The following is a 21624-nucleotide window of genomic DNA, read 5'->3' as shown; positions in this document are numbered from 1 at the left end:
ATAGATACTCTGAAAATCCTCAGAGATCATGGCAATTATTTTATAAAAACTTGAATTATAAGACTTAAGGATGCTATAGTAAATAGGGATGTAACCAACTAGTTGACTACCCGATAAGCATAGGCTTATCATGCAGTCCAGTCACTACTCGACGACTAGTCGCTTGGGGGGCGGGGGGGGGGAGGGAGAAGAGGCACAACGGGAAATGAGTGAGGACTGAAGCAGTCTCATGCAGGGCTCTTGCAACATTTAAAAGGCAGAGGCACAGCAGTCAGGACCCTGCATAGCGGTGCAGCCAGGATAGCAAGCACCCCACCAAGCCCTTATCGACTGATTGAGTAGTCAATGGAAATTCCATCCACTACTTGATTAGCTAATTAATCAAAATTTAATATCTCTAATAGAAAATGACCCATCAGAATTTCCATTACAATTTATGGAAAGTTTATCTATAAGTCTCAGTCATATGTAATCCATCTAGATTTAAACTTATTTCAGTCCAGAAGCAATTTAAAACCTGCCCAAAAAACCCAAGAGTAGTATTAGCAGGTCAATACTCTGACTGCACGATTACTATGTAGCTAAATATACTTCCATTTTAATTAAAACTGCAGGTACAAAAGGAGGCCTATAGTACAGAGGACAGTTATTAAATATGCAGGGATCTCAACACCATGCAGGGATCTCAACACTTCAGAGAAAAACATTAAGCACATTAACGAGGCAATCATTTACTTTAAGACACTATAACAGATCTGTGCTAGAGAGCTGTTAATTGATATACATTTTGTTTTAGAATATCAATACAGGTGGGACCACAGACATATCCCTAAGGAAATTAAGTAACAGTCTGGGCAGCATTTTCAATCACAAGGTTGCCCAACAGTTTCTATTTTAAGACTCTTTTCTGATGCTTGTTCTTTTGCAAAATTATTATACAGGGTGTCTGCCTAATCCAACCTTTTTTCAGAGGGGTGAGAGGTAAGTTTAGCTAAAAATTCAAAACAAGATCTGGAAAAAACAGTTTTACTCATGCTAAAAAAAAAACCTCAGTTGCTTCCCTGAGAAACTTCAGGCTTTGGAGCATGGGATTCAAGTTTGATTGGAATGGGGGAGCATGACCCTGGTGTTAGAGCTGCACCTTTTGCATTCCGTATGAATGTCCACTCAAATTTCACCACGTGATGACCCTCTTAAAAACAAACACTCCCTGAATACTCAGATTTGCCAGCACTTAGAAGATACATTCTCTAACGATTCTATTTGTACTCAGTATACTTCCTCCTAGGGGTATAAAATCTTAATAAATGGTTAAACCTAACATTTAGGTAATTAAACTGACTAAATGGGATCCCAGGCAGGGGACTGCTTCAGCCCAGCTAGAGCAGTCCCCAAGCCAACACTGGGCATCTGTTACTAGTTCATATTTACTCCATCCCCTTTACAGTTCAGACGTGCCAAATGGACTGAATATATGCCGTTCCCTCAGGATGAGTGAACCATGTTCCATCTTAGCAATGTAAGGACTGAGCACAAGTTCTTCTGCAATTGCTCTACCTGGATGATTTAATGCTGGGCACAGGAATGAAGAGTTGGGAGACTGTCTCCTCTCAATAACCGTGATTGCTGGCACTCAGCAAAGAGAAAGCAACAGCAATCACACTGAAAAATGGATGGCTGAGGAAAGTGAAGGTGACTCAGGAACAAGTGGCAGAAGGTGGGCTAAACAGCTTTAGCAAAGGTGGTATATGCAAGCACATCATGGGGGCATGAGCTACAAGTGTTAAAGGAGCACAAGGAAGAAGAGAGTAACCACTGCAGCACATTCCTTTCCAGAACCTAGAAGTGAATGAAATCTCTACATGCCTCTACTACTACAACAAAAGCGGTGAAAAGTTAAACCCAAAATGTGTCTCATCCTTCTCTAATAGCTTGTTCACAGAGAACAAAAGCCTATTAATGTTACTGGTTATTCATTTAGTTCAAGTCACATATGTCTATACTGTGGATATAAAGGACTAAACTGCAATGACTTAAATGCGGGGTAGGGGAAGGCGAGGACAGGGTCAATCTGATTCTGCATGAATTTTCTTTTAATTCAGAAATTAGGTAAAAATGTATTACAAGAACATTAAAGGCTGTAAAATCAAGCATTTAAAGGTTTGAATTAGGATTGTAAACTCCAATTAATCAGTTAACTGGTTAAACCGCTCTTGCCACCCAAAGGAGAAGGGAAGGAGCAACAGGAGCCAGCAACTGTGCATAAGGGGGGGGGGTGGCTTCTGCTCTCCCCCACCATGATCCCCTCCCAGGACAAGTCTTGTGGGGAATCAGCTCGAGAGCCCTCTGCCCACGGTGGGCCATTCCAGGATACTGATTTACTGGTACCCTGTAAGCATCGTCCAGTAAGAGTTATGCTTATTGATTACCCATTCACATCTCTAATTTGTATAGCCTTAATTCTGGCATTTGCTATCTTAATACTTGTACAAGGGAGACAAATTATGATCACTCAATTACCTGAGCACGCACATACATTCCTCCTAGCCCCATCCCACTCCTCATGCCTAAGACCTCTGCATCATTAAGTAAAAGAATAGTTATTCACGTTTTTTAATCCTCTATTCACTATGCAGCTGTACGACCTTTTTACCACTTACCGTATATAATCAAATCCTGCAATGAATACAAATAGATTACTTTGACCAAAGTATCCTAGTACTTCAGAAATATTAAAGAATTTCATAACACCCAGTTATAATTGATAGTGGTACCTCCATTTTAGAGATGGAGACACTGAGGAACAGATCAGAAGTGTCAGTAATTTTGGTTACCCAACTTTACATACCATGGGCCTAATTTTTCAGAGTACTTAACGTTTGTATAGCACTAACGTTTCCTCTTAAGGCCTGGGGCTAGAGGCACACTTGAAAGATCAGGTGATCATTCTAAGAGCAACAGGAAGCTGCTGAGAAGTGTAGGGAAGAACAGGAAACTGCTGGGAGTGAAAAAAGTCTCCTCTGAGAAGACCCTGACACTAGCAGTATTTGTAAGTCAGAGCCAGAAAGCGGAGCTCCAATCAGATAAGTCCCAGAAGTAACAGCTGAATTAGGACTTAGCTCTGGGAAGGGGAATTCTTAAGGTGAAAGACTGAAATTGGTGCTGAGGCCTGGAAATCCAGACTACGTAAGGACTAAAACTGGACACCAAGAAGGGACTATTGTTTTTAATTGCTTTTGGACTGTGAATTTAAACAGCCCTCTGAGGGAAAATTGAGCCAGCCTGCGCTGCAGAATGACCAAGGCCATTAGAGGTACATGGAGAATGTTTCCTCTAATTTTTGCAATACATAAGCCGGATGAATTAGGGACATAAAATCCCATTTAATTAAGCAGTTAAACATTAGGTTTAATTGGTTAACCAATTACAGAGGGTTGGGCAAGGGGGCTGCTCCAGTCTAACCAGAGGTATGCTCTATGAATTTGCAAGATTGGAACAAGGCTTATGCTTTAAGAAAGAATTTAATGTTTTGATATATACAGAATTTCCATTCTTCAACATGTTGAGAACATTATACTACCCAAACTTGACCTTTTCTGCTTGGACACAAATTCTTTCCTGGTACAACAGGAAGTTTCCACTAGTCTAACATGATAGTTAGACTACAGACTTCACCAACTTGCAGAATTAATAGAATCATATGGTTGAAGGGGACCTCATGAGGTCATCGAGTTCAACTCCCTGCCCAAAGCAGGACAAACCCCAACTAAATCATCCCAGCCAGGGCTTTGTCAAGTGGTGACAACCTCTAGGGATGGAGATTCCACCACCTCCCTAGGTATGCTGACCATATGGCCCCAAAAATCCAGGACTGTGTCAAATTTTAATGTGATGTCCCAGGTGCCCCACTTACCTATGATTTGTTCCATAAAAAGTCCCTAGCTCCTAGCACAGCAGGAAGCAGCTGATTCTCCTCCTCCTCCCTTTCCCCTTGATAGGGGAGGAGTCAGGGAAGCTTCCCAGGCTTTCCCTTCAGCTGGGGATCCGGTCAATAGAAGCAGAGGGAGGTCTTACACACGGAACACGAGTAAGTGGCTGGACTGGTGCGGAATGGGGATGGAGGAGGATGAAAATCAGGCCCCTACCCCTCACCCCCCAGCCTGGCTGGGTGCGAGGCGGGGGGGCGAGGAGTGATCCCCGCTCCCCTCCCTGCAGCCCAGCTGACTGTGGCAGGGCAAGGAAAGGCAGGGCACGGCCAGCGAGCTGAAGAGTGGCCTGGCTGACCCTGGCGGGGCAGGGCAGCCAAAGAGTGCCACCCAGATCTCGCAATCTCTCCCTCTTCTGCCCACCCCACCTCCCATCTCCCTCCCAGATCCTGCACTCCATCCCCATCCCATTCTGTAAGCCCTGTCACCACACTGAACCCCTCATTTTTGTCTCCACCCCAGAACGGAGCCCCATAAAAATCTACCAGAAAAGTAAATCTGACCTATGGGAAGACCTGAACCTCAGTCCTTCCTGTCCCTTCCCCTCACTCCGTGGGGCTGAGCCACCAGAAGTGAAGTTTCTCAATTGGGGGCCACTTCAGTGAGAGTTCAGGGAGTTCTTTTGCTTCTCACTTGTGTGGTCCCCAACTCATTTTTCTGTGGATCAGTGGCCCCGACCCAAAAAATGTTCTCCATCCCTGCCATAAAGAAAGAAAACATTGAAACCTTTTGTGTTGGACATAAATTAATGTTTTATTTTATTTAAAGTGAAATTTGAAAAATATGAAAAAGTTAAAGCACTTCATCGGTTTAATAATTTAAATTAAACCATTCTCCCAAGCTGCAGCACTAAAAAAGGGGCTCTCCGGTGTAATTATGTAATTAATGGTGAGTTTTCATTAGCAACTGGTTTACATTGAACCAGGGGGTCCAAAGGCCAACAAAATTGAAAATCACTGAAATAGAGGTACCGCTGGCCTCTCCGCCCAAGAGACCTCCCCAGACACCCTGCTGCTCCACAAGAGCCCACAGAGAGATCAGGTCTGCTACAATGATAGTGAAATCACTGTCACTACAGTGTGGATGACAGACTTTTTGTGAGTTTTCCTCATCCAAGCAGTTGATTTAAACAATGAGTTAAGATGCCACATGAAAACACTTGGTGCATCCACAGAGAGGGAGGATGTATCATCTCTCTCCAGAAAGGGTTGTGTCATGGTTAACAAGTCCTTTGTGAGCGCTGAAGAGGTGAGATGTTTTTACTTCCAGCTTCAAGGGATTTGTCTGTGTCTTTGGGCTGCACGTTGCCTAGACTGATAAACATCCCTCACCCCCACCAAAAGGGGGATGAGACAATAGTGGGCACTGCTGGAGGGCAGTGTCCTAAAGAGGACACTGTTGTCTGGGAGTGATGTGGGTCCAGCACTGGAGAACGGAGTGATGGGGAGACACCAGCCAGAGGGAGGCGCCCTATGGGCTAACTAGCTAATTCGCAGCACTACTGGCAGGAGGCGCCATGGTGGTGAATCTGCTGCATGACACAGGTGATCACCCAGATATTGAGGGAAACACCCTTGACAGCTTTCATTTGAACATTTAAAACCCTAAACCATTCCATACTCCACATCTCTAACTCTACATACAAAAGCGATACATACACCAAAATAAGATACACAGATCCAAGAGAATGACATTAAAATTGATAGGTTACTGAGGTTGTGTCCAAAGCATCTTTGAGTTTCACACGTGTGTCCATAAGTCAGTTTCATAAATCATGCGGGGGGGACCCATGACACCAAAGCATTTTCAGCAAGAAAGGCATGACAGTATCACTGCCAGTCTTTGCATTGTCTTGGGGAGAGGTAAACAAGGAGGGAAGACAAATCTTGGCCAGTTTTGCAAAATTTCACCACCTCACATCTGAGATCTTTCAGAGTGATATTTCAGAGCCTTTTAGGTTCAACTCTGCATCTGCAAGCTAACAGCCCACGAAAGGGAATTATGACAACATTTACAGATAAAACAGATACTCTATATAGGATTTTTGTCATTAACTCTTGATTTTCATCTATCCCTTTTTGAGCAGTGAATGCAGACATGGGCAGTATTTCCTGCCCTGGGTTCTTTTCCTGGTCTTCACAGAAAACTTTACTAAAAATATTATCGGTCATGACCAGAATAAGTCCATTAGCTGTGGGATTCAGAGACCTCGATGAATCACTGTGCCCCAAGAAGGGGGTTCTGTACATTTCTGGCGCTGAAAATGAATCAGGAAGACCCCTAAAAAAATCTGATATCCATCATTCTCCAGTTATGGAAGCAGAGAATAAATAACCTGGGCTAGATCCCTGCTAATGGATGAGATATCCAATTTTAATAGTTACCATATGAATTTGTATCACTGAAGTATACCTGTGTATAAGATACAAATTTTCATTACCATCAAATAAGAAATGCTCCACTGGACCAGAGCAGGCCTCCCATGGACAGGAGTTACTCAGGGTGGCTGGAAGGGATGTTAACGAACATGTGTGTGTGTGTGTAAACAAGTTACTGCAGGTTTAACTATGGGGGGGCAGGTAAGAGAGGCAGTAATGCGGGGGAGGAGAGGTAGGCAGCTCCAGGGAAACTGGTGCTCATGGGTAGCTGACTTAATTTAAGTTGGCTCCCACCTGCCCCCCTATGCTGCCTGCCATCTCCTGCTGTCTCTGAGAGGCAGTGGGAGGGGAGCCTCTGCAGGAGACAGCTCCCCAGGGGCAATCCCCACCTTGCTGTTTCTGAAGATTTCTGTTTACTTCCCATTTGGAGTCAAGAGATGGGGAGGCTGAACAGACTATTCTAATAGATCCATTTAGGAGCCTGATGTCTGGAAGTGCCTAGACTTCCTAGAACTTGCTTTTCTTGGATATTTGGTTCCTTTCTTAGGCCATGCTTATCTAGTTCTTTAGGATCTTAGTGCCCCTCTGAGGCACAGGAGGAAAGGATTTTGCTCCCATGATTTAGAGATGATAGTCACTTGAGAGGCAGACTGCCCATAAAAAAGTAAACTCTATACCAGGAGACATTTCCCATTTCTAAGTGGAAGGATCCCAGTTGAAGGGCTAATGACCTATCACTTGCACTAAAGAGAAGGCGGCCATTGTCGGTGGGCCACTCCAACAGGTGACCATGAAGACCCTTTAACAGTATTTCATGTGCCCTTGGGGGTTCCATATGGCAGAGCTCTCCCAGTGGGGATAGATAGTAAATAGGCAACAAAAGCTTTACTATAAACAGATTGCTAAAGCAGATTTGGACAGTTTGGGCTTTGTTTTTGATAAGGCACCCATCAGTCTTCCACACAGAGAGGAACTGGGGTAAAATTCAAAAGGTCCCAAGTCCCATTTACAAATAATGGGAATTTAGTAGCCTAAATGTCCCATTGCCTTTCAATGGGTCTTAGATCTTCAAGTAACTTAGCGTATGTCTTTCTACAAGGATACAAATCCCTGCCTGGCCTGAGGTGGCGAAGGCTCAAGGGGCTCAGATTCCGGATTCAAAAAATTGCTGTGTAAGACATCTTGGCTGAGGCTAGGGCCCTGTGAAGGGAGAGTCACAGAGCCTGGGCTCCAGCTCAAGCCCAAATGTCTAAGCTATATTGCAGTCCTGCACTTCAAACCCCATGAGACTACGTTAGTTGATAGGGGACAGCCATGTGGGTTTAACTGCAATATAAACAACCCATAACGTGATATTTGAAAAATTTACACAGCTCCACAAAGTCTCCTCTCTATTCCCATTTTATCTCTCTCACAGAAGGGAACAAAGGGCTACCAAAGCTACTCCTTTCCACTCTAGCAAGTGTCTATGGTAACTAGTTCCCAACTTGCAAAAAAATGCAAAAATCTGTGTATATATTCTGTTGAATACACAACAGGAGTCTTAAGGGTACACGGTGCCCAAGTAGAATGTAAAAGGTTTATGATGCTTTAAAAAAATAAAATCCCTCAATATCTTTTTAGGAAGTAATATTTCCAGGAGTGCATCTCTGATTCATTTGCAGCATCTATTAAAGACAAGGTCACTTGCATCAGCTCCAGTCAGAAGCAGACAGCATTTTCATTTTAAAGAATAAGAGGAAATAACTGTAGGAAGAAAGAATGATTACAGTGCATAATTTTGAATGATTACAAAAGATGGGTCATGTGAAATATCTAAGCCTCAATATACGGGGTATTAAATTATATACAGAGCTAATGCAACAAATCCAGCATAATCAGAAAAGCTTTACAATACTATTAAACAGCATCACAAAACTCCCTAAATTTACTTCCTGATTGCTGAAGGAAAATATATCCAGCTTATCCACTACAGACTGTTGTGATTCCATTAGCACTATTGCCTATAGCAAGGAGTGCCACATCAACTTCATGGAAGTTAGTTATTTGATAAGTACATGTATGCAGTCAACATATGCTTAAAGTTTACCTAATTTTTCCACAATTTTAATGTTCAGTTATATACATAATACTAAACATGTCCCTATTATACTTTATAACCCCATTAACTTCTCATTTGTTAATAAATGTAAAGCTACCCATCTAGAAAAATAGCATAAATATCAGTAAGGAATTGCAGTAACATCTTTCAACATAAAACTATCTTCAGAATGGTTACTGAAAATAAAGCAAATATTTTGTACAATATTTTGTTTACTCTTACTAGAGCAACCACCAGCAAGTTATCAGACAATTAAGATATTCAGATTAGCAAACATGTAGTGATACAGTCCCATAGACAGGGATCACTAAAATACATTTTCCAGACAAACAAAAACTGGTCTGGTAGCACTTAAAACTTACAGATGGTATCATAAGCTTTCGTGGGCTCTGCAATTTAACATCCCTAATATGATGTGGAGATGTCAAGTGACACTAAGACTGTAAGCAAGGCAACACAATGTTATGCAAAACTGTAAAGTGCTTTTTCCAGAATCACTGGAACATGACTGAATACATTCATTATTTCAATTAAAATTAACACCTTAATGTGATGTTCGCACTAAACTATTTTATCAGTTTTGCCTGGGCCTTCTCCCCCCCCCCCAGAAATGAAGCCATTTAGCATGTGGCAAAAAATAGTGAATATAGATATTTTTCAATATATTAATAAAATGTTTTTGCATTGTATATTTTTACTTGTCAAATCTCTCAAGTGATAATAGTTTTCTATATTTTCAATTGCAATTTGCTGACAATCAATGTTGCACTCAGTTGTACACCAGTAGCAGTATATTGCCTACTACTCTCAGTTAGGGATGTGAAGAACTAGTCGGCTTTCTCCCCCTCCCCTTTTGCTGCCTCTATCGGGGGAGAGAGAAAAGGGCACTACCGATCTGAAGTACCGAGTGGAGCCTGGAGTCAAATCCCAGGCTCCACATGGTGCTGCCGCTTTGAAACACCACTTGCAGCCTGGGGCCTGCTGGGATGTCCCCAGGCTTCATGTGACATCTCAAAGCAGCAAGCGCCACATGGAGCCCAGATCAGCTGGGGACTCCCCTGCTGACTCTGGGCTCTGTGCAGCACTGCTGCTTTGAAACACAGCATGAAGCCTGATGCTGGGCTCCCTGCAGCATTTCAAAAGCCAGCACTGCATGGAGACTGGGGTCAGTGGGGGAGTCTCCAGCTGATCCAGGGCTCCATACACTGCTTCCACCATTGCTACACTTTAAAGGCAAAGGTGCCCTATTGACTATTCCATTAGTCAATTACTTGCAGTTTAACATCCCTATTCTCAGATTGTACAACATAGTGAGTAGACATATTAAAATTCACCTATTAAACTTCTCCATTTATAAGTCTTATATTAGATTTTACATATTATAAACATGCTTGGTAGGTTTTAATTTGTAATTGCCGATGCATGTGCCTTTTGAAATATTCTAGAAAATAGCCTTTTAATTCCATTATATTTATGCAAACGTCAGTATTAGTGTTAAAGATGACATTGAAGCCAAGAATGAAGCTGTCTAATCAAAGCACTCACTAAACAAAAAAAAAGGCTATTTCGATACTGTCATAGTCATGATAGCCAGCAGCCTGGGGACTAAGGGGTTAACTATGTCCCTATACCTAGCCAGGTAGCATTCAGCCAACAGAAATGAAGATAGGGATTTCAAACCGAGAAAGGATTTTCGGGGTTCTCTCTCCTTTGTCTCTGAGCCAGTTGACTCTCCAGATACTGAGGGGGACAGACACAAGTCCCCCTCCAAGAAAAGACTCTTCTCCATCTGTAAGTAGGGCAAAGTCTAAATAAATCCGTTTTATGGTTTGGGAATGGGCATCTGATGTCTGTGCATTTAGAAATAGGGTTTCTTCTCCCTTGTAACTAAGTTTTGGCCCATGGGAGTCCCCCATGAGTATACTAATTGGTGACTTTTCCATCTAGTCATTATGCTTGAAACAGGACTATTGTTTTGATAAAAGTCTTCTTTTTTATTAACTTGGTATTGGTTCAGCTGTGTCCTGGAAAATCTGTCTGTGGGATCTGCATGTCTCTGATTAGCAGTCACAGACCGCAATTTTCTTTTCCAAGCTCTTTCGGAAAAAGAACTTGGGGTGCCCCTGGGATTGGTTTCAAGTGTCCACCCCATTTGTGGGTGGAAAAGCACTTGATGGTGGCAGATTTTTTTAATCCCCAAAATCTAGGTTTTTGGGAGGGAAGTTTTATACCAAAGCCTGGAGAGAGAGAGAGGTGGTTTTGGGGTACTTTTGCGGGCCCCCACTTCTGCATTTAAACAGAATGAGGAATCAGCCTTGACAGATACTAACACAGAACTAAAAACATGTAATTTTAACAGAAATCTGCATACTTGTATAACAAATAGTGGTAGTGGTAATGCTAACAATAAATAATGCAAAACTGACAAAAGCCACCAGTGCTGGACAGAATTCCATGATGCTGGCAGTAGGGATGTCAACGTATAGTCGACAATATAACTGATTAACCAATAATCCTATGCTTATTGGATAACCTAGTCAACTACATCCATTCAGAGGCAGCCGGCTCAAAACCCAGTTCCCCCCAGCACCATCCCCACAGTGTGGGGGAAAGGGGTACAGCTGCTGCTTATCCCCACTCACACCTTCCCCGGGCGCTAACCCCACTGTAGCTCTGCAGTTAAGTGTAATAGGAGCCACAGTGGGGCAAGTGAGCGCCTCCCGCCATTGACTAATCAAGCAGTTGATGGAAATTCCATTGACTACTCGATTAGCTCATTAGGGATGTTAAATTGTGGATAACCAAGGTATCTACTTCAAGAAAAATAAGCAGACAAAACAGGACATTCAATACCACAGAGGTTTCTGCATTCATGTCAGATCAGAATTTATTCAATTTAAGACATGTAGGTGAAATCTGCAGACTGTTGCTGGCAGCTTCAGCATTTGCTCTCCTTTGCAAGGGCTGCTTTAAATAAATGAGCTGCATTTCAGTAGAATATATGGAAAATCTTGTTCTGAAAATAGAGTGAGCACTTCTGACATTTAAATACATTTCTGCCCCAGCCTCCAAAAGAAATTTTGTCCAACTCCCATCTCTATCTATACTCCCTCACATATAAAAAATTGGTATTTGACATTTGTATGCAGTCTCAACAAAACAATCATCAGTCTTTCAAATTAATGGAGATTGCCTATCTCCTAGAACTGGAAGGGACCTTGAAGGTCATTGAGTCCAGTCCCCTGCCTTCACAGCAGGACCAAGTACCATCCCTGACAAACTTTTGCCCCAAATCCCTAAGTGGCCTCCACAAGGATTGAACTCACAACCCTGGGTTTAGCAGGCCAATGCTCAAACCACTGAGCTATCCCTCCCCCCAGACATTTCATAAGACAGACATTTCACACATGTATAGTTTCTAAAACGTGGAGCATACAAATGGTATTAACAACTAGAAGTCATTAAAGGGGACCTTCAACTTAAATCACCAACATCTGCCTTTTTTCCACTCTTGCTGTAAACACCCAGTATGTTTCTCCTTACACTGCCATGTGCAATTTTATTGCTTCCTCTAATTTTCTCTTTGGTTTTTGTGAGCCTCACACATACCCCAAAGGGGAGAGGAAAGTATTGAAAAGAAAATAACAAACGACATTTTTGTTTGTACATTATCAATGTCTTTCTAGAGATTAAAATTGGGCACAATGCCTAGTTCAACTACAAGAAATTATTCTAGATTCTTAATTCTCATTACATCTTTGGAAAAGTGTTTCTAAAATTAAAAAGGTCACTGGACTAAGCTATAACATGAGAAAGTGTACATAACATACAATTTGGGTATATTAAATGGGTATTACATTTAGAACACAAACACTCAGTTTTTAACATCACTAAACCTTTATCAGTTTTAGATTTCAAAAAAATTAGTAAGCAAACAAATTCCATTGTTATGGAACTGTAGTTACAAAAATAAGAACTTCAAAACCACAATGTTACCCAACTAAAAGATCTGAAAACTGAATGGTCCTATAGCACCTTAGAGACTAACAAAAATATATTTAGTATTATGAGCTCTCATGGGCACAACCCATTTCTACAAATGAATGGAGCAAAGGGTCCAGAGATATTTGTACCCCACACTGCCAAGGGCTCTCCAGTCACCTGACTCTACTGACACTGGGGTTCCTGGAGAGCGGGAGGCTCTCCAATGCTGCCTTGCCCCACTGACACTGGGATTCCTCTGCCTAGCCACTGCTGGTCCAGTGAGGACTCCACAAACCCCATGTTCTCTTGGTTGGCTCTTGCTGGGACCATGCCAGACCATGGATGTTGCCTGACCAGAGAGTCCCGGATTTGGGAGGTTCAACCTGTACAATGGAGTACTCATCCAACCTCAAGTTAACGATAAGTCTTTGTAGGATTGAGGAAGCAGTCTTGAAATCATCATCTCAATTATATCCTAAGAAAGTCTACTGAAAGCTACAGGGCTTACTGAGGCAATATTGAAAATTAAGATTTTGCAGGCCAAATATTATTAACTAGAAGCATGAAAGAAACCAGCTTGCTAAGATTCCACGACAAGTTTTGCTTAAGAAAAAACTGTTATTTATATTTATAAACTGAGACTAGGATACAGAATCAAACTAAACTACAAGCTATTTTTACAGAATTACTCTTAAAATTAGAAAGGCCTTTTAAGCTTAAAATGGAAGGCAATAAAATGACTTAGTCATAGTGATCTAAAAATCAATATTAAACGCAAGTGTGCCTATCTAAATATGATCTCCTGCATAATACAGGCCATAGAATTTCACTCATTAAACCTGTAACTAGAAACACAACCGAAGCTGCCTTGATTAATACATTTTTCAATGCCTTCTACCACTGCTACTTTTCTTGGATACTGAAAATTCCTTTGCCAAGACCACCTGTGATAAAATATGCCAATTTGTTGGAGTTCAACCAAAGGCCTGCTTTTGAAGGTTTTGAAGATCAATAAGCATGGGCAAGTTTATCAGCACTTAGACGCTGTGTCTTTATTTGATAAACAGTTTTTAGCTATACAATTTAGATTTTTCAATGTTGTTCACTACAAAAGCTCCTTCAGCATCTTTTTTATCTATTTGCGGACCAATAGTATCAGAGTTTGTCTTCAGTAAAGAATTAACTTGAGCTGTAACTTGATTGTTGCCCCTAACTGAAGTCAGGGCCACACAAAAACACTAACTCAAGCTGAATGACCTGTCAAAGACATCGGTTCCAGTTATGGTAACTCTCAGCTGCAACTACACCACCACTTGAATTATGCAGTGTGGTATTTCACAGTGAGGCCATTCCCATTCCAATACAGTCTTAATCAAGCTCTTACACAAGACACCAAGGCTCTCTTAAAAGGCAACATACAGCAGACAGAATTGTATATGGTAGTGGTTCTCAAACCTTTTGGCCCATGATCAACCCTGCTCAATGCAGACCTTTCCGCAGATTATCAGCCATCCACCCATGATGACAAAATGGGTTCAGGAAAGGGTGCAGTTGCAGGTTGTGGCCAGGAGGTAAGGTGCAGGAGTGGGCTGAGAAGGAAGGGAGGATGCAGCAGCAGGGTGGGGGTATGAGCATGGCAGAGAGGGTGCAGGAGTGGATTGGGGGTGCAGGGTCTGGGCATAAGCAGGCTACAGGGGGTTTACGTGGCTCTGTGCCTTCTGCTGCTCCCAGGACCTGACCTTCAGTGATTCCAGCCAATGATAGCAGTGGGAAAAGCCTTCAGACAAGCAGCTTCCTGCTGCTGTTCTCCCAGCCAGGGGCAGAGGTATCAGCAGCAGCGCATGGAGCCACAAGTCAGGTCTGGCCCACCAGGCCTTCCACACCCTCCCTCCCCCACAACAAGAAGCTGGCACTGGCACTCCAACTTCATAATTTTTGTACAACTCAAAACAATAAAATATTTATATTGATGCTTACTGCTGAGGCATCTTCTGGTTTCTGGTATCAAAATCACAGATACAGGAAAAAAAAGGGCAGACAACAGAAATTGTGAAATATTTTATTTTGAGAATGTGAGCACACCATTCCTCTACCACTTCCAAGAGGGGATAAACTAAGCATTTCTTTGTTTTACTTTCAAACATATGTTCATGGAATATATACTTGCTGGGAAAAGCTTTTTGCAAGTTATTCTGCTAGAAGTAGAAAAAAATCAGTAGTTTAACATCAAAATGAAGCTCCTTTTTAAAAAAATATTTTTGCCTTGTACATGTTAAACTTAAAAATAATCAAAACTTAAATTGCTTATGTATACCAGTCACAGGCTACAACCCTACCAATTGACAATTCATTCTCATTTTTGCAGTACCGCATGCCAGCACTAAAAACATGAAGATTCTCCATTGATGGGCCAAATCTCACTGCTACTTAACTATTATTGTTTACATAAAATGAAAAGTGGAAAGCATTCTAGAAAATCGAGGCTTCAGCAACATTCACTACACAACCCTGTATCAAGGAAACCTCTAAGTGCCTTCACCACCCCTTCTAACTTAAAACACTTTTTTATATTTAACACTATTATAAATGCTGGAGGTGAAGCAAGATTTGGGGTGGAAGCTGATAGCAGGCACCGTCCCAGTAATAACTTTCCAACCCCCCAGTTTGAGAACCCAAGACAATTGTAATAATTAGAACAAAACTACTATTTTCAAATGACTCGTTGGTTTACAAGGGGCTATTGGAGCAATCATGTTAACTAACAAGATCACTCAACAATCTTGATAGCTGTTTTTACAGACTTACAGAAAGACCAGCAGAGTGCCTTGCTTCACTCTTGTAAGCAGCATCTTTCAACTTGGCATTTCTAGGCCGTGTCACTTTTCCTGAGCTAGAGAAACCCTAAAGTACGTTTCTGGACGTTAAACTACAGTTACCCTCAGAAAGAACCAGAATAACCAGGTATATTTAAGGATAGCCGCACCCTCCAAAAAAATCCGAGCCGAGGAGACGCTCTGACAGCCAGTCATGCCTGCAGGAAGCGTACGTACACGGCCACGCAGCAATTTCAAAGCAGCAGCAAAACCTCTCTCAGGAGGCGAAGTTAGCGTCCTTCCACCTCTGCGGCGCCTTTGGCGGCTCCAGAGCACAGCCCAGCCCTGAGAGCGGCGGCAGGGCACGGCCAGGCCCCGGCGGTCTCTGGAGCCCCCCGCCCGCAGCCTGCAGACGAGTCGGCGGCAACGCTTCCGCCTGCACCCGAAACACCCGGGTGGCCCCGCCAGCTCCGACCCGCGCCGCCTCCCAACGCCCAGGAAGGGCCCCCCAGGGGCGGAGCCTACAGGGACCAGGCCCCACCGATGCCCCCGCCACCCCCCGCCCGCCAGCCTCGCCCCCCCCTTACCGTGCGCTGGGGGGCGGCGGCCACATGCCCAGCTCCCCTCGCTCTGCCCCCGCCGCGGGGGAGGGGCGGGGGTAACCTGAGACGCCCCCTCCTCCTGGGTCCGTCGGGGCAGCTCCCCCCTGTCCGCTCGCGGAAGGGGGGGGGGGAGGAGGGGACTGGTCTCGGAGAGCGCGAGCTCCGCTCAGGGGGCGGGGTGGAAGGGGGCTGGCTGGGCGCGGACGTAAAGCGCTTCCGGGATCCGGGCAGCCAGCCTCGCGACGAGGGGAGGGGCCCGGCCCGCTCTACCCAAGCGCCAACATGGCGCCGCCCAAGCCGGCCGGACGCCGGCCCACATATCGCGAGACTTGACAAAAGGCAAGGAGCAGTGTGGGGCGGGGCTAATTAAATATGCGGAGAGAGAGTGGGAGGCCAGAGCCCACGTGGGGTTGAGAGGCGCGCGGCAATTAGACCGTTGGGCTATGAACACTGCAGGAGCCGCCGTTCCATCCCGCTTGCCGCGCTGGGGGCTCCCCCCCCGAGGCCAGTTGCAGCCCCGCCAGATACAATCACAAGCAGGAGCAGAACGGCGGCTCCCGGACAGTTGCCAGTTGGGGTTGCCCTTCTTCCGGGAGCCTCCAGGACGGTTCTGGAGGGTTGGCAACCTGGAGCGCCTAAGGGGTTCGTTCTGGTTTGGGGAGTTTTCTGTTTATGGGGCAGGGTCCGGTCATCTCCTCCCGTCCCCGTCTGGCCAGCGCCGCCTCCGCAGCAGGACGTGATTTCAAAACGACTGATTTTGAAATAACTCCGGAAATAACTATTACAAAATAGCGTGTCCCTGCGACAGGGAGGCTGCCTCTGCCCCAGGGAGCGCTGGGGAGTCTGTGCCTGCCTGGGGGTAGTTTTTTCAAAATAGAGGCAGTGACGCTTCTATACTATTGCTAGTTCCAAATAACGATTTCCAAATAAGTGTTACTCCTTGTCTGCATCTAGACTGGCATGATTTCCCGCAAATGCTTTTAACAGAAAAGAGCATCTAGATTGGCACGGACGCTTTTCCGCAAAAGTGTCCGTGCCAATCTAGACCCGCTTTTGTGCAAAAAAGCCCCGATCGCCATTTTTGCCATCGGGGCTTTTTTGCGCAAAACAAATCTCAGCTGTCTACTCTGGCCCTTTTGCGCAAAAGGGACTTTTGCCCGAACGGGAGCAGCACAGTACCTAGAAACCATCTACTTCAAGACAGACCCAAGAAAACCAACAATAGAACACCACTTGTCATCACCTACAACCCCCAACTTAAACCTGTCCAACACATTATCAATAAACTATAGTCTATACTGGAACAGGATACCAAACTCCAAGAGGCTCTGGGAGACAGACCCATAGTCTCCTATAGACAACCACCTAACCTCAAGATGATTCTTACCAACAACCACAGGACATACCACACTAATACCAACCCTGGTACCTTCCCTTGCAACAAACCCTGTTGCCAGCTTTGTCCACATATTCATTCTGCTGATACCATTATTGGACCTAACCAAGTGAGTTATAAGATCAAGAACACATATTCCTGCGCATCCAGAAATATAATCTATGCTATCATGTGCCCAAAGTGTCCGTCTGCTATGCACATTGGACAAACGTCTCAGACACTTCGCAAAAGAATTAATGCCCACAAAACAGATATCAGACAAGATCACAAAGAAAAAACTATTTCTTGCCATTTCAACCAGAAGGGACACTGTCTCAAAGAATTCACCACCTGCGTTCTTCTACAAAGACCTTTTATATCTGCACTTGAAAGGGAATCCTCTGAACTGTCATTCGTGTTAAAATTCGACACTCTCCGGGGGGGCGGATTGAACAAAGACCCCAGCTATCTTACCTATTACCAGGATAGCTTCCCCAATTATCACCTCTAATACCATTAGCTCACAGACATCTAACTTTCCCCACCTCTAATATCATTAACTCACAGACACTTACCTTCCTTCCTCCCTCCTCCCCCCCCCCCCCGCATCCCCCTTCTGTTCCGAAATGTGATTTGTCCTTTTCATATGTGTTCATTTTTTTAAATTGTATCCTTTGGTATATATGGTTGTGACTATTTCTTCCACTATTTGATCTGAGGAAGTGGGTCTGGCCCACGAAAGCTCATCATCTAATAAACCATCTTGTTAGTCTTTAAAGTGCTACATAGTCCTGCATTTTGCTTCACAGTACAGTAAACGTCCGATAATCCGGCACCCTTAGGACCCAGGGGGTGCCAGATTATCAGATATGCCGGACTATCGGAAGGGGGGGCTATGAGGGGTCTGGCCCCAGATCCCTCACAGCCCCCCCTTCCGATAGTCCGGCTCTGCCTCAGGCGTCCCTGATTCAGCCACTGCTGGTCAGTTTCAGCAGCAGCTGAATCGGTGATGCCTGCAGCAGAGCAGCTGGAGTGCTGCTGGGTTCGTCCGACCTTGGCGTTGCAAGACCAACCCGGCAGCACCCCCAGCTGCCCTTGGGGACGCTCCTTGGCGCTACTGGACCAACCCAGCAGCACCCCAGGTGCTCTGCCCTAGGCGTCCCCAAGTCAGCTGCTGCTGAAACTGATCAGCGGCTGACTCCAGGAAGCCCGAGGCAGAGCTGCTCTGCCCCGGGCTTCCTGGAGTCAGCCGCTGGTCAGTTTCAACAGCAGCTGAATCCGGACGCCTGGGACAGAGCAGCTGGGGTGCTGTGGGGTTGGTCCCCTCAGCGCTGCACCTCAGCGCTGCGGGGACCAACCCGGCAGCCCCCCAGCTGCTCTGTCCCAGGTGTACCCAAGTCAGCTGCTGCTGAAACTGACCAGCGGCTGATTCCAGGAAGCCCGGGGCAGAGCAGCTCTGCCTCGGGCTTCCTGGAGTCAGCCGCTGATCAGTTTCAGCAGCGGCTGAATCAGGGACAGCTGGGATGCTGCCGGGTTGGTCCCAGCAACACTCCAGCTGCTCTGCCCCCGGCTTTCCCGATTCAGCTGCTGGTCAGTTTTAGCAGTGGCTGAATTGGGGAAGCTGGGGGCAGAGCAGCTCCAATGGTCCCGCTGCCCAGAGCACTTCTGGGTTCCTGATGGTGCCGGGCCATCAGATGCTGGACCATTGGAGTTTTACTGTATTTCCGCAAAAAGCACTGATTTCTTACAGTAGGAAGTCAGAGCTTTTGCGGAAATTCAAGCAGCCAGTGTAGACAGCTGGCAAGTTTTTCCGGAAAAGCGGCTGATTTTCCGGAAAAACTGACTAGTCTAGACACAGCCCTTGTGGAAAGCAGGAGTTATTCTTTCAAAACAACCAATCTGTTATTTCAAAATAATGGGCTTGGTAGAATGGATGCTCCACTTGTGATTTCAAAATAAGGGAAGTAATAACTTCCGTTATTTTGAAATAACTTTCTAGTGTAGACCAGAGCATAGAGACTTAACACAACACCCAGGAGAAGATTCCAATGGGATCAACTCTCCCCCTGCCATGAATCCATCTTACTCTGCATAAAAGTTTTACACGGAACAAGCTCATATGTTTGCTTCTTTTAGCAAGGAAAGAGAGAGATGCACTGCTGTTGTCCCCCCTCCGCGCATTCACACACACACACACACAATTATTTTACACGTGGTTTAATAAAAGTAATTGTATTAAGGATAAAAGGTAGGATTTAAGTAGTTGCAAGTGATAACAGACAGATCAAAGTAAGTAATTAAGTAAAATAAAACATGCTAGCTAAGGCTAATACACTAAGTTATTACACATCATAATTGCTCAGTCTAATTCTCATTTCAGATAAAGTCCTCAGGCTAGAGTTGTTCTTTCTGACATACGTCCATATGTCCAGGTTGTTGCAAAGCGAACTGAGAGGTGTCTGGGTCAAACCTAGGTACTGCTATAACTGTCTGCACACCTGGAATGAGAAACCAGCCTCAGCCTCTCAGGACAGGAGCTGCAGCTAGAGGATGCTTTTTAAGTTTTAGGACATTTTATATAATCTCAGTTGGAGGCATTTTCTTTAGTGTTTTGCATTTGTGGAAAATATGGGACTCTAGTCATAATATTTATCTTCCTTACTTATGTGCTGAAAGGTACGAGAGGATTTGCATAGGCAAAGAGTTATCATGAGTTCCTGCTATTGACCATCTAGGTCCAAAGGCATAAAGGATAGTTGTGCAAGAAACATCGGATGTGGTTTAATTTCTAAAGGGCCCATGGTGTCTTAGGGTGTGTCTGACTAAAGGGTTTTTTTTGAAAAAAGTGGCCTTTTTTCGAAAAAACTTCCCCTGTATCTAGACTGCTGCTGCATTCTTTTGAAAGTAAATCAAAAGAATACGGCAGTTTTTTCAACTGCAGAAAACCTTGTTTTATGAGAAATAATGCTTTTTTTCGAAAGTGCTCTGTAATGCAAACTGTGCTTTTTCGAACGAGAACGTCCAGACTGCCTGGGTGCTCTCTTTCGAAAAATTGGCTTGTTTTTTCAAAAGAACTGGTTGTAGTCTAGACTCTCTCTTTCGAAAGAGGCTTTTTCAAAAGTATCTTTCGAAAAAGCCTCTTCTGAAAGAAGCTTGCAGTCTAGCCGTAGCCTTAGTCTTGATAAGGAGCCATGCCCTGCACTTGTTTGTCCTTCAACTGTTTGCATAGGACTGATCTTTCTGGCTTTTCTGGCAGATGCCTCATACTTTCTGCCACTGGGGTTTAGATTCCTGTTAAAGCCTACACAGTTAATTAGTCCCACAATGAATCAGCAGCAAAGCCAGGATTGGCTATTAGGAGTTCATGCCTTGCTCGGGCACTTAGCCAAAGGGTTTCCAGGTATTCACATTGTGTGGACCACATGCTAAAAGCAAAGTTTGTCTTGTGATCCTCCTCCTCTTTCACATATGAGTGAAAAGACCACTTCCTCTTCATGCAGCAATGTAGTAATTGATTATATGGAAAAGTAATATTAGGAAAATATTAAACTTCAGCTTCTTTTAATGTGATTTAGCTACTGGAAACAAGGAAAGCTGGCATTGTGTCACATATCCTCTACGGGATTCCGCTCCACCCACCATACTACAAACCAAAAGCAAATGACATTTTATATGCCCTGTAAATGGATAGGCAATACAATACAAAATAGAATTTCATAGCAAATGAGTGGAGTTATTCACCACTCTTAATTATTTTTGCTGTATCTGTATTGTGCCTTAACTACAAGGAGTATGTTACGCTTGACATTCTAGACTTGAAAGATTCCAAGATTTACCTTGGTATTCTTCAGTGCTATAAATAGTTTTTCCAGGTGGCAATAAGCACTAACAGCACTATGCTCTGGTGTTGAAGGCATTCTTCTGACATAGAACACCAGAGAGACACTGCAAAGATCCACACTACCCAGAAAAAGAAGGCTTGGGGGAAAGGGTGAAACTTCCCCCCACACTTCCCAGAGGTGGGAAGCAGAGCAATAAGGTTGGGAGCTAGTGAAGAGGGCTGGCCCAGGTCATTCCACTTCCTGCCACCTCCTGCACTCCCACTCTCCATCAGGGATGGCTCTAGGGTTGCCAGGTGTCCGATTTTCACACCATCTCTCTTGAAGAAAAATTCAGAAAATACTGGACATGTGCAATGTCCGGTATTTTCTGAATTCCCGGCTGGGCGCCGGACTGAAGCCTGGTGGAAGCAAGGCAGTGACTGGGAGGCGGGGCTGCAATTGGCACTGGGAGCCCTGAAGTCGCATGCAAAAGCCGGGTGGGACAGGGCGGGGGCCAGGACTCCCAACCACTCTCCCTGCCAGCTTTTGCATGCGACCAGAGGC

At 44.5% G+C, this 21624-nt stretch overlaps 1 protein-coding gene across 6 annotated transcripts in view; it reads right to left on the bottom strand.

The window, feature by feature from the left end:
- The window catches only part of TAB3 (TGF-beta activated kinase 1 (MAP3K7) binding protein 3), a 77436-nt gene extending 61261 nt beyond the window's left edge, over positions 1-16175 (bottom strand). Inside the window, exon 1 of one of the 6 annotated variants that reach the window (XM_075913269.1) lies at positions 15850-16175. The gene's annotated coding sequence lies outside the window, so the exon portion shown is untranslated. Of the gene's footprint in view, positions 1-15499; positions 15629-15849 lie in introns of those variants that run through there. The other 5 variants (XM_075913268.1, XM_075913272.1, XM_075913271.1 and 2 more) reach the window with 5 other exon arrangements.
- Positions 16176-21624: the final 5449 nt, after the last annotated feature.

Source organism: Pelodiscus sinensis, chromosome 1, assembly GCF_049634645.1.
Source record: "Pelodiscus sinensis isolate JC-2024 chromosome 1, ASM4963464v1, whole genome shotgun sequence".
In the NCBI taxonomy this organism is placed as follows: Eukaryota; Metazoa; Chordata; order Testudines; family Trionychidae; genus Pelodiscus; species Pelodiscus sinensis.
The sequence above is the reverse complement of the archived record's forward strand: the minus strand, read 5'-3'. Positions and strand labels throughout refer to the sequence as shown.